At 45.2% G+C, this 14251-nt stretch overlaps 1 long non-coding RNA gene across 2 annotated transcripts in view; it reads right to left on the reverse strand.

Annotated features, from left to right (window-relative positions):
- Positions 1 to 14251, reverse strand: part of LOC133755400 (uncharacterized) — a 36094-nt gene that overhangs the window by 2354 nt on the left and 19489 nt on the right. The window contains exons 3-7 of one of the 2 annotated variants that reach the window (XR_009865397.1): positions 12128 to 12183; positions 7641 to 7849; positions 4268 to 4517; positions 2339 to 2411; positions 1700 to 1924 (exon numbers count right to left, since the gene is read on the reverse strand). This is a non-coding gene — a long non-coding RNA (uncharacterized LOC133755400). Of the gene's footprint in view, positions 1 to 1699; positions 1925 to 2338; positions 2412 to 4267; positions 4518 to 7640; positions 7850 to 12050; positions 12184 to 14251 lie in introns of both variants that reach the window. The other variant, XR_009865396.1, reaches the window with a different exon arrangement.

Consider the following 14251-nt stretch of genomic DNA (forward strand, 5'->3'; position numbering starts at 1 on the left):
ACTGTCTATCTGCTGGTGAATTACCACACTGCTTTCAAAAGCCAGGCCCGGGGCACACACAAGCCACAAGCCAGAAATCCCCTCTGTACCACCCACTTGGTAGTTGACATCTAACTACTTGGGACATACACACTGCCTTCCCAGGCCTACTAGTAGGAACCTGGATCAGAATTACAGAATTGCTGGGACTTGATCCAGCCTTCCAACATGGGATACATGTGATGCAATCCATAGCTTAACTCACTGCACAATGCATTTCTCTTCATCAGCAAATTTAAGACAAGCAGTCTCCCCTAGCTTTATTTAAGTCATGTGCACCAAGAAAGCTTAGATTTTTTTTGAGTACTTATTTCTCCTAATGCCAAAGAGAAACAGAATTATTTGGGGAGGTTACCATAGTGACACACAAATAAGACGGACAAATCCAGGGCTGGCACTGAGGCATAGCAGGTTAAGTCTCAGCCTGTGGCACCAGCATCTTACGTGGGCACCAGTTCATGTCCTGGCTGCTCCCCTTCTGATCCAGCTCTCTACTAGTGGCATAGGAAAGCAGTGGAATTTGGCCTGAATGGCCGGTCCCCTGAACCCACGTGGGTGACCTGCAGAAGCTCCTGGCTTCAGATCAGCCCAGCTCTGGCCATGGTGGCCAAATGGGGAGAAAAACAGCAGATGGAAGATCTCTCTCTCTCTATGTAACTCTACTTCTTAAATAAATAAATAAATCTTTCCAAAAATGTACAAATGCATACCGCACACAAGAGTTCTCACTCCACAATAATGAGCATGACATGGACAACAAAAATTGTAAAACACCTTATACAAACAACACATATTAGAATACAATTAACCTGCATTCAGCCTTTTGTTGGGGGCAGTGAGGAGCACCTCTGTAATTCTGCTCAGTCCGACCCCTATCTGGAGGAAGTTTCCCTCACAGGGCTAGCATGAGTGTGAAAACTCAGTTTTGGAGAAACCTGAGCATAAGAGGTTCTTGAATAGAATTACATAGAGTACGTAAGAATGGAGGGGAGTGCAGATGATGAATTACATGACACCTCCAAAGATATGAAATAGATATAAGCGGAGGCATTTGGGGAATCTGGGGAGTCAACCACTACATGGAATGCCTGTGCGTCTCTTTATCTCTCACTCTGTCTGCCCTACAAATAATACACAATTATAAAAATAAATATAAATGAAAGGTGTTATTCATTACAAAAGCTTTTTAAATCTACACGTAGGTTTTGCTAACAGGCATATTTCTTGAACTTTTTGAAAGCCGTTCATATATTTGAAAATGTATGCTAAATTTTATTTCATAAATACAGTACAAAAATAGTAACAAAAATTTAACTTAGTGTACAATTCTTATAAGGCTGGACACTTATAATTTTTTTTCACTTAGTAATAAGTTAATCAAACAAGGTGTATATTATTAGCCAAATTTTGAAAATGAGAAAACAACAGCGTAAACACCTGGGAGTTTCAAACTTCTCATCCAAGCAAACAACCAGTAAGTGGCAATTTCACACTCCGATGACCTTAATTCAGGGTCAATCCCACAATCTCTCTTATATGCTGTCGTCTCCAATGTCAAACTGACCCCACGGAGCGCTAGAGAAGCCAAGTCGCCCTTTCCCTGCAGATACCCTGGTGACCTCCATCTGGCGGAGAGCTTCCTGTTGTCTTTCAGACCTACCTGTCAAGAGCAGCTGCTTCTTTCCAGGGCTAGTGGGGAAGCTCTGGTTAATGGAGGAAGGGCTGAGGCTGACTTTCCCAGTACCACCATTCGACTGGAGCTCCAGAACTGCAGTCACAATTGTTCACCTAAATACTCTGCTCCAGCTGTCCACAACTCTGAGCTCCACGGCCAGGTGGCTCCACTCATTGCCCAAGACTTGGTGACAGGCATCCAGGCTGAAAGCTGGAAGAAGCAGCATCAAGTCACATATCTCCAAGCATTTACAGAACACTGCCTGCAATATGCCTTTCTACTAAGGACCCCAAGATAATCTCACACAGGCCCACACATCTGTGAGAGAGGTGTCACTATTCCAGCGTGGTATCTGAGGCACACTGGGGCGGCACACAACTAATCTAGAATTTCTGTGGGGGTTAGATTAACCCCCTGCCTCAAGAGCAGGAGTGGGGAATGCTTTTGGGAAAAGGGCCATTGTGATATGAATGACACAATCTGAGGGTCACACAAAATTATCAACTTAAAAAGTGGGCTCCTATACTAAAATGAATTTCAATTCATGTTGATGGCTAGCTTGACAGACCTCGACGAAATGATTCTGTGGGCACCAGGTGGCCCACAGTCTGATGTCCCCCTCACCTGCTATAGATGCTCTATAGGTGCAAGCGCAGGTTCAGGATTTCAGCAAGACTCTCTTCCTACAGGTCAGTCCCTGTAACCAGGACAAGGAAAGGAGAGGAAAACAGAAAATGATGGTTAGTAGTTAAGCCAAGGGTCTAGGTTTATTCTGAGGCCTCTCTGCGAGATCACATCCTTCCATCAAACCTTGTGTCTTCTCAAACAGGTACTCGGGACACACACAGGAACTGTGTTCAAAGAGTAAAGGGCCTTTTCACACACAGAGAGGCCCCTGCTAAGGAAATCTCATGAATCTCTTCCAACACAGTTGTCTGGTACATGAAAGAGAGTTGCACATTTTAGACAAATAAATCAAGGGTTTAGTCAAGGGCTACCAAACATCTGGAAAGCTACAGTCACCTACAAGATGTTATTTTGAGGATTGGGGGTGGGGGGCCGGCACTGTGTCGCAGCAGATTATTGCCCTGGCCTGAAGCGCCGGCATCCCATATGGGCGCCAGTTCTAGTCCCAGCTACTCCACTTCCAATCCAGCTCTTGGCTATGGCCTAGGAAAGCAGTAGAATATGGCCCAAGTTCTTGGACCCCTGCACCCGTGTGGGAGACCTGGAGGAGACTCCTGGCTCCTGGCTTTTGATCGGCGCAGTTTTGGCCGTTGTGGCCAATTGGGGAGTGAACCAGTGGATGGAAGACCTCTCTCTCTCTTTCTCTGCCTATGCCTATCCTCTCTATGTGTAACTCTGTCGAGTAAAAAATAAAAAAAAAATTTTAAAAAAAGAGGATGATAGGGAACTTATGTGATCTTTCTTCTAATAAGAACTTTTTAAAATTTATTTGAAATGCAGTTTGAGAGAGAGAGAGAGAGAGAGAGAGAGAGAGAGAGAAGGAGAGGGGGAGGGAAAGATAGATATTCAATGCACTCCCCAAATGGCTGCAATACCCAGGACAGGGCCAGGCCCCACTCAGGAGCCAGAAGCATCCTCTGGATCTCCCATGGGTTTGCAGCGGAACAAGCACTTGGGCCATCTTCCACTGCTTTCACAGGCCATCAGAAGGGAGCTGTATCAGAAACAGTACAGCAGCGACTCAAACAAGCGCCCATATAGGATGCAGGCTCTGCAGACAGCAGCTTAGCTCACTGTGCTACAGTGGCAGACCCCCCTTTCTACTGCTACACCACTGAACATTTTAGCAAAGGACAAATCCCTTTGTCTTTCTTTACAGAGAAGGCTCCATGTAAAGCGACATGATCTTCAAACTCATGAAGGTCCTGAACCCACAGATAATGCCTGATATTTGATATTTTGGAAAGCCAACTTAAGTCAGCTTTAAATCCATGACTCTGCAGGTTCTTTACATGAGAAAGCACCAACTCCAAGGATAAAAAGGATTAGGAAAAATATTAAGGACTCTATTGACAGGCTACTGTATCTACATTATTTTAGTTTGCACAAAGTCTGTTTCCAAAAATAACAATTGTCTTTCTTTTGGAATTGGGCTGCAGCCCACCAGTGGCCTCCAGTTACTAAACTTGTGCACTTGATATGACTGACTTTTGTGCAGTGTACATAGGTGCAGGGTAGGAGACCGGATTCCCTTTGTAAAATTTCTTGCCTGCTGAAAAAAGAGTGTACCCGTGGATGTCTGTGCCTGGATTCTGAGAGTTACAAAGAGTACGGGGAGCAGAGAAGACACAAATATAACACCACTGAGGCAGCTTTTCCCCTGCCCTTGAAGAGCAATGAAGCCCTAGGCAGGGAGAGTTGAAGGATGCACTTAGAAAGGAACACACATGCATGCATCTCCATCATTCTATCCCCACTCTGTGAGCCAAGCACGAGAAGGAGAATGAGTGAGAAGCCTGCCCAGGTAGGAAAGTAATAGACTCAGAATGTGATTCATTTCTGAGGTGGACGCCATTTATACCTTACCTGTGTGTTTGCAGTAAATCTAGGGTGCAGAGGAGCCTGAGGTTAAGTCCACACATATACTCTCCTTCTGAGGTCTCGTCACGTCTCACTGGTCACTGCTGTCCAGCTAGCCAGGCTCCATTTGATACACTGCCAGTCTATGGTACCTCTGGAGGACACACAATGTGCCAGGCTGGTGTAGTGGGAAGACTTGCTTCCAAATGGCTGCTTGGCAATATAGCTGTGAGGGCACGATGGACAGTGCTGTCACCTGGACAGAAACAGATGAGAATCAGGGCAGGATCAGCAAGATGTGTGTAATTCCTAAGAACTGAGACTGGGGATGGGTGGGATGTCAGAGATCCCGCTCCACTGCAGGATTCTCCTTAAATGAAGACTCATAACCTAGACCCTATAACTGTCACAGTTTATATTTCCTCACATGAGTAACCTAGCAGCAACAGAGTTACCAAGTACACAAAGGAAAAATGCAGTGACCTATTCCTTCTCCTACTGTAATTGTTCATGCCAGAGTCCATGTACACTCTAGAAGGACTGCCAAGACAGCCAGGACTGCACCAAGATGAAGATAGGAGACAGGAGCTTATGGGTCCCATATGGGTGCAAAGTGACAAGCACTTGGGCTGTCCTCTTCTGCTTTGGTGAATTAGCATCAAGCAGGATCAGAAATGGACTAGGGACTAGAAATGTGGCATTATGAGTAAGGCCGCCTCCTGCAGGGCCAGCATTCCATATAGGTGCTGGGTCAAGTCCCAGCTGGACGACTTCTGATTCAGCTCTCTGCTATGGCCTGGGAAAGCAGTGGAAGATGATCCAAGTCCTTGGGCTCCTAAACCTGCCTGGAAAGACCCTGAGGAAGCTCCTGGATCCTGGTTTCGTATCAGTGCATCTCCAGCAGTTGTGGCCTTCCAGGGAGTGAACCAGTGGATGGAATGCAAGACTTCTCACTCACTCTCTCTGCCTCTGCCTCTCTGTAACACTGCCTTTCAAATAAATGAATACATCTAGAAAAAAAAAAAAGAAGTGGAGTAAATGGGACTTGAACCGCACCCATATGTGATGCCAAACACTGGACCCCCTGTTTTTTAGTTCCTGAACATCTTATTTGGTAAAGAACTTAGCCTTTTTACTGTAATGCAAATTTAAAAACTATCTAAAAATGGATGAAAGTAAGGAAGCACGAAAGGGAGGGACAAAGGTCAAAAGAAAGGAAGAGGTACATTGGGAGAGACAGTGTTGGAAGGAGAGCAGAAAGAAGGGAATGTCACTTTATTTTTAGTATTGTTCTATAAAATATATAGAAGAATTTTTTAACCTAAAAAATAAATACATTCACTGGGGACAATATCAATCTTTAAAGGAAATTTATATAAAATAGGTAACCACTCATATTATAGAAAATTTAATCTATAAAATGTGTATTTTCATAAAATTCTAAACTTGGAAAATCCCATGGCTTTTTTTAAAATTTTTGACAGGCAGAGTAGACAGTGAGAGAGAGAGAGAAAGGTCTTCCTTTGCCGTTGGTTCACCCTCCAATGTCCACCGCGGCCAGCGCGCTGCGGCCAGGGCGCTGCGGCCGGTACACCGTTCTGATCCAAAGGCAGGAGCCAGGTGCTTATCCTGATCTCCCATGGGGTGCAGGGCCCAACACTTGGGCCAATCTCCACTGCACTCCCGGGCCATAGCAGAGAGCTGGCCTGGAAGAGGGGCAATCGGGACAAAATCTGGCGCCACGACTGGGACTAGAACCCAGTGTGCCAGCGCCGCTAGGCGGAGGATTAGCCTGTTGAGCCACGGCGTCGGCGGAAAATCACATGACTTTTATAAAAATGTAAGCTTGAAAATCTTTCTGTAGAAATAACGTACAAAGTAAGAGTATAAAAGCTATATAATTCTGAATAAGTGTTACTCAAAAATAACACTGCATTGTGAAAAATAACATCCTATAAAATAAAACATAAAGAAGAATTTGCATTCCTAATAAATGTAACAGTGTGAAACAAAAACACATAGTCTAATGGCTCATAAAAGCAAATGGAAATATCAGAGATGGACGGTATCAAATGAGGAATAGGAAGTACTACAAAGTATACATTCCAACGTAAGGGGAAGATATTTCAAGAACTCACACCTGGTTAAGTCCTGCAGGAGTCAAGTCATCCCCAGCCTCCAAACAACAATCAGAGCAAAAACTCCGTGAAAACAGAAGCTTTCACAGAGCTGCCTAGAAGGATATGGAAAACATGCACCACGACAAAGCTGTGCACAGTTCATCAAAATGTCTTGAAAGACAACAAATTCACAACTCCTTCTTTCCACAAACTTTTCAAAGTACCTCATGTTGCTCCCTGCATTACATTAAATAACAAGAACAAATGCTGGCACATAACAGAAACATCTTTGAAAGACAAGAAATACACCTTTACCAAGAGAGAGTCCTCTGCCCCAATTCACACTTCTATAAGCTGACCACAAGCCTCAAATTGCATTCCAGGCTAGATCAGGTTCTTGTCTTCCTAAGCACAACACCTATCCAGTTTTCTCCCAGATAAGCCTCTCTCCATCCCTGGTATGCCTGACACCTTTCTCGAAGTTTCTTGAATAACCATGCACGCGTACCACAGTCCCTAAGAAAGACCACACTACACTCCTCACCATTTTCTTACCCTCATTTTCCTAAGGTTTATGCCCAGGCACTTTCCCAGGTCTAACACTCAGAGACTCCACCAGTTCTACTAGTAGACCTACCAGCTCCTCCCTATTACAACTCTAGTGAGGTCACCTGACCTCCTCCATACACTCCTTCCATTTCCCTATCTATATCACAGGATGGCAATATACAGAAATTACCTGATTTCAGCTCCCAACTCCTTGCATGCCCCAGGTTCTTCCATGGCATCTAACCCTCCACTCCCACTACAAAAAATACCTCCATCCCATCATTCTTAGCCCCAAAATCTAAAACCCAAACTTTTATTAACATGTCTCTCCAAACCAGACTTCTTAGGTTTTGTACTCTGACTCAACAGCACACACTTTTCCTCCAGGTCTCCCTCCCATTTCCTGGATACCCAAGGCTTCCCCTCTTACCATGTTCTTTGGCCCCTAATTCTCTGCAGAGCCCTGGGGAACTCATTCCCTAACATCCTATCCACCCCTCTCTCCTTGGTCTCCACTCTACTGAAGCCCACCAGGCCCCTACATTTCACCCCATGCCTGTAGGGCTACCCTACATGACCCTCCCTGTCACAGGATGGAAGTCCACATCACTGTGTGACTGCGTCGCCCAACCCCAGTGAACGGGCAGTCCCTTCCCTTCCCCTTGGACACCCAGGCCACGGCCACCACTGAGGGGGCCACATCTGCTCACCAGTTGCTCCTCTCCGGAAGAAGGCCCAGCTGGGGTTGGGCAGGAAGCCGTGCAGTCTCTGGAAATTGAAGACTGCTTGGAAGATGAGCTTCAGCGTCCACTCTGGGTTAGTTTCACATCCTTTTCCTCTGGGATGGAGGAGGGGAGGCAGACATCCACTTCTGGCTTCCTCATGGCTGAGCTGCTGCCCACCCTCACTGCCGCCAAACCTGCAGATTTGGGGGGAGAATGCTGCTAGAAAAGCCCAGGATTGAGGGTCCTTTGAGGCAGGCCCTGGGCATCTCTCTGTCCATAAGCTTAAACGCAGCTAAACCCTCCCGCATTGTCCAAGCCTACCTTATCGCTCCTGCCAATGCCACCGCCAATCGACAATGATGTTGCTGCCGTGGACATCGCCTATTTCTCCCCGAGGTCTACTGTGCAAGCGCCACCCAACTAACACCCACCCCTTCCTCCCAGGAAACACAGCATCAATGGAAGGGTCCGCATTGCATTGATGAACCAGGGTCAGCGACCTTAGCCCCAAACTGGCATGTGGCCCGGTGCTCATCACGATCAGGAGCACTCCAGGGACATTGTCGATCCCTATCCAGCCGATCAGAAGCTCAGTGTGGAGCTCTCTGGACGTGCGAGCTTACACCCAGCCACTCCCAAATGACGCAGCACTCTGTCAAACTGCCTGTGGTCAGGGTACTGAGCAGCGGACACCCACCCAACATCCTTGGCCTGGTCGGTGCCCAAGGCTGCTGCCCGGAGTCAGAGAGCAGGTCTGGTGCTGTGTTACAGCGCATTAAAGCCACGGCATGCAGTGCTGTCATTCCATGTGGGTGCCAGTGTGTGTGCTGTCAACTTCACTTCCAATGCAGCTCCCTCCTAACGTGCTGGGAAAGCGGTGGAGGATGTCCCAATTCCTTGGGCCCCTGAAGCCACATGGGAGACCCAGAAGAAGGTCCTGGATCCTGACTTCACATTGGCTCAGTTTGGCCATCGCGGTCATTTGGGGGGTGTACTCTCTCACTGTCACTTACCTGGTCTCGCTCTTTCTATCTCTATAATTCTTACAAATAAATGAAATAAAACTTTTTTTTAAAAAACCACATTATCAGCCAGCGTCATGGCTTAACAGGCTAATCCTCTGCCTTGCGGCGCCAGCACACCGGGTTCTAGTCCCGGTCGGCGTACCGGATTCTGTCCCAGTTGGGGCACCGGATTCTATCCCGGTTGCCCCTCTTCCAGGCCAGCTCTCTGCTGTGGCCTGGGAAGGCAGTGGAGGATGGTCCAAGTGCTTGGGCCCTGCACCCGCATGGGAGACCAGGAGAAGTACCTGGCTCCTGGCTTCGGATCAGCGAGATGCGCCAGCATCAGTGGCCAGTGGAGGGTGAACCAGCGGCAAAAAGGAAGACCTTTCACTCTGTCTCTCTCTCTCACTATCCACTCTGCCTGTTCAAAACAAAAACAAAAACAAAAACAAACAAACAAAAAAAACCCACATTATCATCTCATTAGATACAGAGAAATAACCTGAAAAGATTCAATCCCATTCATGATAAAAAAAAAAAAAAAAAAAAAAAACCTCAACAAAGTGGGTATAGAAGGAATAGGCATCAAACTCATAAAGGCTAGGTATGACAACTGTACAGCAAATGGCAGGCTCGATGGGCAAAAAGTGAAAGCATTTTTGTCCAACATGTAACACAAGGATGTCCCCTTTTACCACTCTTACTGAAAGCAGTACTGTAAATTTTCACAAGAGAAAGAAAGGTGAAGAAAGAAATAGCACCTAGATTATAAAGAGAAACTGAAATTCTAACTGCTTACAGGTGACATGATATGGTACCAGAAAAGAACTACAAAAATCCACCAAAAACACTGCGAGAACTGGTGAAACAATTAAGTGAAGTCATAGGTTACAAATAAACATACTGTGTAAGCAGCAGCGTTTACACATTAATGATGAACACTGACTGTAATCAATAAAATTCCCAAGGACAATAAGCACAGAAATATAATGTTTAAACTAAATTTAACCAAAGAGTCCAGAGAGCTCTATACTGAAAATCACCATACAATGATAAAAGAAATCAACAAGGACACAACAAATGGAAGGATATCCCTTTTGGTGAATTTGAAGAATCAGCATAATTATAATCTCTATCTTACCTAACGCTACCTAAAGATTCAATTAAATTTTTATCAAAATAGCAATGACATTCTTTACAGAATTACATTAAACAAACCAAAAATTCATACAAAATCACACAAGATCCAGAATAGCTAAGGTGTTCCTGAGCAAAAAACGAAACAAGGCTGGCATTGTGGCTCACTAGGCTAATCCTCTGCCTGTGGCATTGGCACCCGGGGTTCTAGTCCCAGTTGGGGCACCGGATTCTGTTCCTGTTGCTCCTCTTACAGTCAAGCTCTCTGCTATGGCGCGGGAGTGCAGTGGAGGATAGCCCAAATGCTTGGGCACTGCACCCGCATGGGAGACCAGGAGAAAGCACCTGGCTCCTGCGATCGGATCAGCGCAGCGAGAAGGCCACTGCACACTGCCGGAGAAGCTATTTGGGGGGTGAACCAACGGAAAAGGAAGACCTTTTTCTCTGTCTCTCTCTCTCACTGTCTAATTCTGCCTGTCAAAAAAAAATATTAACCTGGATGCCTCACAGCATCTGAATCAAAGCATTCTAGATATCTACACTAAAGAAAATATCATAGCACTTGCATAAAATGTGACACACAGACCAATGCTACCTATATGAAAAGGATTAATATCAAGAATATATCTGCAAATAAAGAAAGAACAGCAAAAAAATCCAACCAATCCAGTTATGAAATGGCCAAAGGAACTCAACAGACAGTTCCCCATAGATATACAGATGGCCAACAAATACAGAAAAAAAATGTTCAACATCACAAGCTATCAGGGAAACGCAAATCCAAACCACAATGAGATATCAGCTCACACGGACATACTGGCTAAAACCCAAAGGACAGAGAGTCACAATGAGGAGGAGGATGTGGGAAAAGGAGAACACTTACACAGTGGTGGTGGGAATGTAAATTAGTGCAGATGCTGTGGAAAAAAGTATGGAGATTTCTTAAGAAACCAGAAACAGACTTGCCATATGATGGAGCAATCCCTCCACTGGCTATAACCCAAAATACATGAACGTATTGTATCAGAGAGATACGTCCACCACAATATTTATTGCAGTATGGTTCTCAGCAGGGAAAACAAGAAATTGTTGAAGACTTCAAACATCATCACTTGAATGGATAAGGATAATTCTCTATCTCTCTCTCTGTACACACACACACACACAATGAAACAACCTTACAAATCCCTCTTTCTACAAACTTTTTCAAGGACCCTCATGATGCTCTCTGCATTACCTTAAATAACTAGAACAAATGTGGGCACATGACAGACACTCCTTTGAAATCCAAGTAAAATATATTTACCAAGAGAAACTCCTCAGTCCAACTTCTGACTTCTACAAGGCACAAACCATTCCCAGGCTAAATCAGGTTCTCCATGTTCCTAAGCTCCCTATCAACCCAGTTTTCTTTCAGATAACATCTTCTCCATCTCTTGGTAGTCTGGAGAATTTGGTTGAATTTCCTGATTAACTCAACACCAATGCCCCAGTCCTTCCTGAAAATTCTCTCTGCCCACCTATTGATATACCTTCCCTCACTTGTCCTAAGGTTTCTCCCCAGGGCCTGTCCTGGATCTCACACTCTGATACTCCACTAGTTCTTACAAGCAGACCTATTACAGCTCCTCCCTATTACAACTCTCCACAAAGTCGCCTGCCTTCCTCGCCACAATCCTTCCATTTTCCTTTTCTATTATAGGACGGTGACATACAGACACAAACTGTTTTCAGCTCTCAAAGCCTTGCATGACCCAGGTTCTTCCATGGCATCCAACCCTCCACTCCCACCACATGAAGTACTTGCAATCCAATCGCCCTTAGCCTAAAAATCTAAAACCAAAGCAACTATTACCACATCTCTCCAAACCAGACTTTTATGTTTTGTGCTCTGTGTAAACATTTGACAGTTTCTTCCCAGGTTTCCCTCCCACTGTCTGGAGAACCAGTCTTCCTTTCTTAGCATGGACTTTGGCCCATAATTCTCGGCAAAACACCAGGAAACACATTCCCCAATATCTTATTCACTTCTGACTCTGTGGTTCCTCTATACTAGGAACACTAGACCAACACATTTCTGTCTCCACATGTCTATAGGGCTCCCACCACTTGACCTTCCTTCACAAAGGTTGGAAGTCCACTTTTGCTGTCAGCCTGGCTGCACAACTCCAGGACACAGGGTTCCCTTCCCTTCCCTCTGCTCCCCATTGGGCCCAAGGGCTGCCATCCACAGGATGCAGCCACATCTACTAACCAGTTGCTTCTGTCCAGGGTGAAGGCACAGCTGGGTTTTACCAGGAAGCAGAGCAGTCCCCAGAAATGGAAGCTTACCCAGCAGCTGAACTTCTGTGTCAACTCGGTGTCCAGTTTCATATCCATGAAAATGTCTACAATGAAAGTTACAAAACATTAAAGAAATGCAAGAAGACACACAAAAATGGAAAAATCTTCCATGTTGATTCACTGGGAAAATCAACATAATGCAAATATCCTTTATTCCATAAGCAAATTACAGATATAATAGGATCCCAAGCAAAGGTCAAATAGCATTTTGCCCAGATGGAGAAAAAAATGCTAAAATTCATATGAAACACAGAACATCTGAATACTGAAAGCAACCTTATACAGCATTGACAAAACTCAAAGCATCACAATAACAGATTGCAAGACACAGTGCAGGAGAGTTACAATGAAAACAGCTTGCTATAGGCAAAAAAGTGACATATAGAACTATGGAACACAAAAGAAACACCTGAAATAATGCACACATCTACAACTAATCTACCTTTGAAGAAGGAGCTAAAGATCAATCCCAGGTTCAAAGGACCGTTTCTTCAAAAAAGGGTCTTGAGAAAACTGGACCTCCACATGCAGAACTATGAAAGAAGACCCATACCTTACACCTTATACAAAAAGCAACTAAAACCCATCAAGGAACAAAATCTAAAACTCAATATCATCAAATTACTAGAGAACATTGGGGAAAACTGAAAGACATTGGCGTAGAGAAAGATGTCTGGGAAAAGATGCCAGTAGCACAAGCAATAAAAGCAGAAACAGACAAATGTGATTTCATCAAGCTGAGAAGCTTCCGTGCTACAAAAGGAATACTCAGCAAACCGAAGAGGCAACCAAAAGAATGGGAGAAAACATTTGCTAACTATGAAACTGACAAAAGGTTAATATCCAGAATCTAAAAAGAGCAAAGTGAAGAGGCACCCAAATGAATAAGAGAAAATAATCTGCAAACTAGGATACATATAAAAGATTAATATCCACAATCTACAAAGAGTTCAAGGAACTTAACAACAAAACAAAAATTCCATTTAAAAATGGGCAAAAGACTTGTTTCAAGAGGGGAACTTCACATGGCCAACAGACACATGAAAAAATGCTCAGGATCACTAGCCATCAGGTTTTGCCACACCACAGGCAGAATGGCTCTCATACTGAAATCAACAAATGATAAATGCTGCTGAGGATCTGGCAATATGCTACCCTAATACACTGTTGTTAGAAATGTAACCTGGGGAAACCATTGCCTAAGACAGTATGGAGATACATCAGAAAGTTGAAAATAAATCTACCATATGACTCAGCAATCCTTCTCCTGGTGATTTACCCCTAGGAAATGAAATCAGCAGATTCGAAAGGATTATCTGTACCTCCACGTGTACTGCAGCTCAGTTCACAATAGCTAAGATATGGAATCAAACCTGATGTCCATGAACTGATGACAGGAAGTGGAGAGTCTCCAGAAGTGCAAGATTGCCTGGAGCTGAGGTTCAGAGTCCACTCTGGGTGAGATTCACATCCCAGTTCTTCTTAGCGGGGAGGGGAGGAAGACAGCTGCATCTTGGCTTCTTCATAGAAGCCCCTGCCCACCACCTGCTACCTCCAAACCCAGGGAGAACACCACTGGGAAGCCTTGGAATCCCGGATCCTTTGAGGCAGGCCCTGGGTATCTCTCTGTCCATAAACTTAAATGCAGCAAATCCCTCCTGCACTCTCCAAGCCTACCGTACCGCTCCTGCCAAGGCCAGCTGACAATGACACTGCTGTGTATATCGCCTACTTATCCCCAAGGCCTACTGTGCAAGTGCCACCCAACTAACACCCACCCCTTCCTCCCAGAAACACAGCATCAGCAGAAGAGGCCACACTGCCTTGAAGAACCAGGAGCCATGGCCTGAGCCCCAGCCTGACATGCCTGCCCTGTGCTCACCATGATCAGGAGCACTCCAAGGGCATCGTTGCTCCCAATCCAGCCCATCAGAAGCTCAAGACAGTGTGGAGCTCTCTAGCACTCCGGGCTGACACCCACCACTCCTGCATGGTGCAGCACTCTGCCAAAATGCCCGTGGTCAGGGCTACTGAATGGTGGACATCCACCCAGCATCCTTGGCCTTGTCGGTTCTTGGGCTGCTGCCAGGTGTCAGACGTGCTGTGCCCCTG

The sequence above is a fragment of the Lepus europaeus genome, unplaced genomic scaffold (genome assembly GCF_033115175.1).
Source record: "Lepus europaeus isolate LE1 unplaced genomic scaffold, mLepTim1.pri SCAFFOLD_436, whole genome shotgun sequence".
In the NCBI taxonomy this organism is placed as follows: Eukaryota; Metazoa; Chordata; class Mammalia; order Lagomorpha; family Leporidae; genus Lepus; species Lepus europaeus.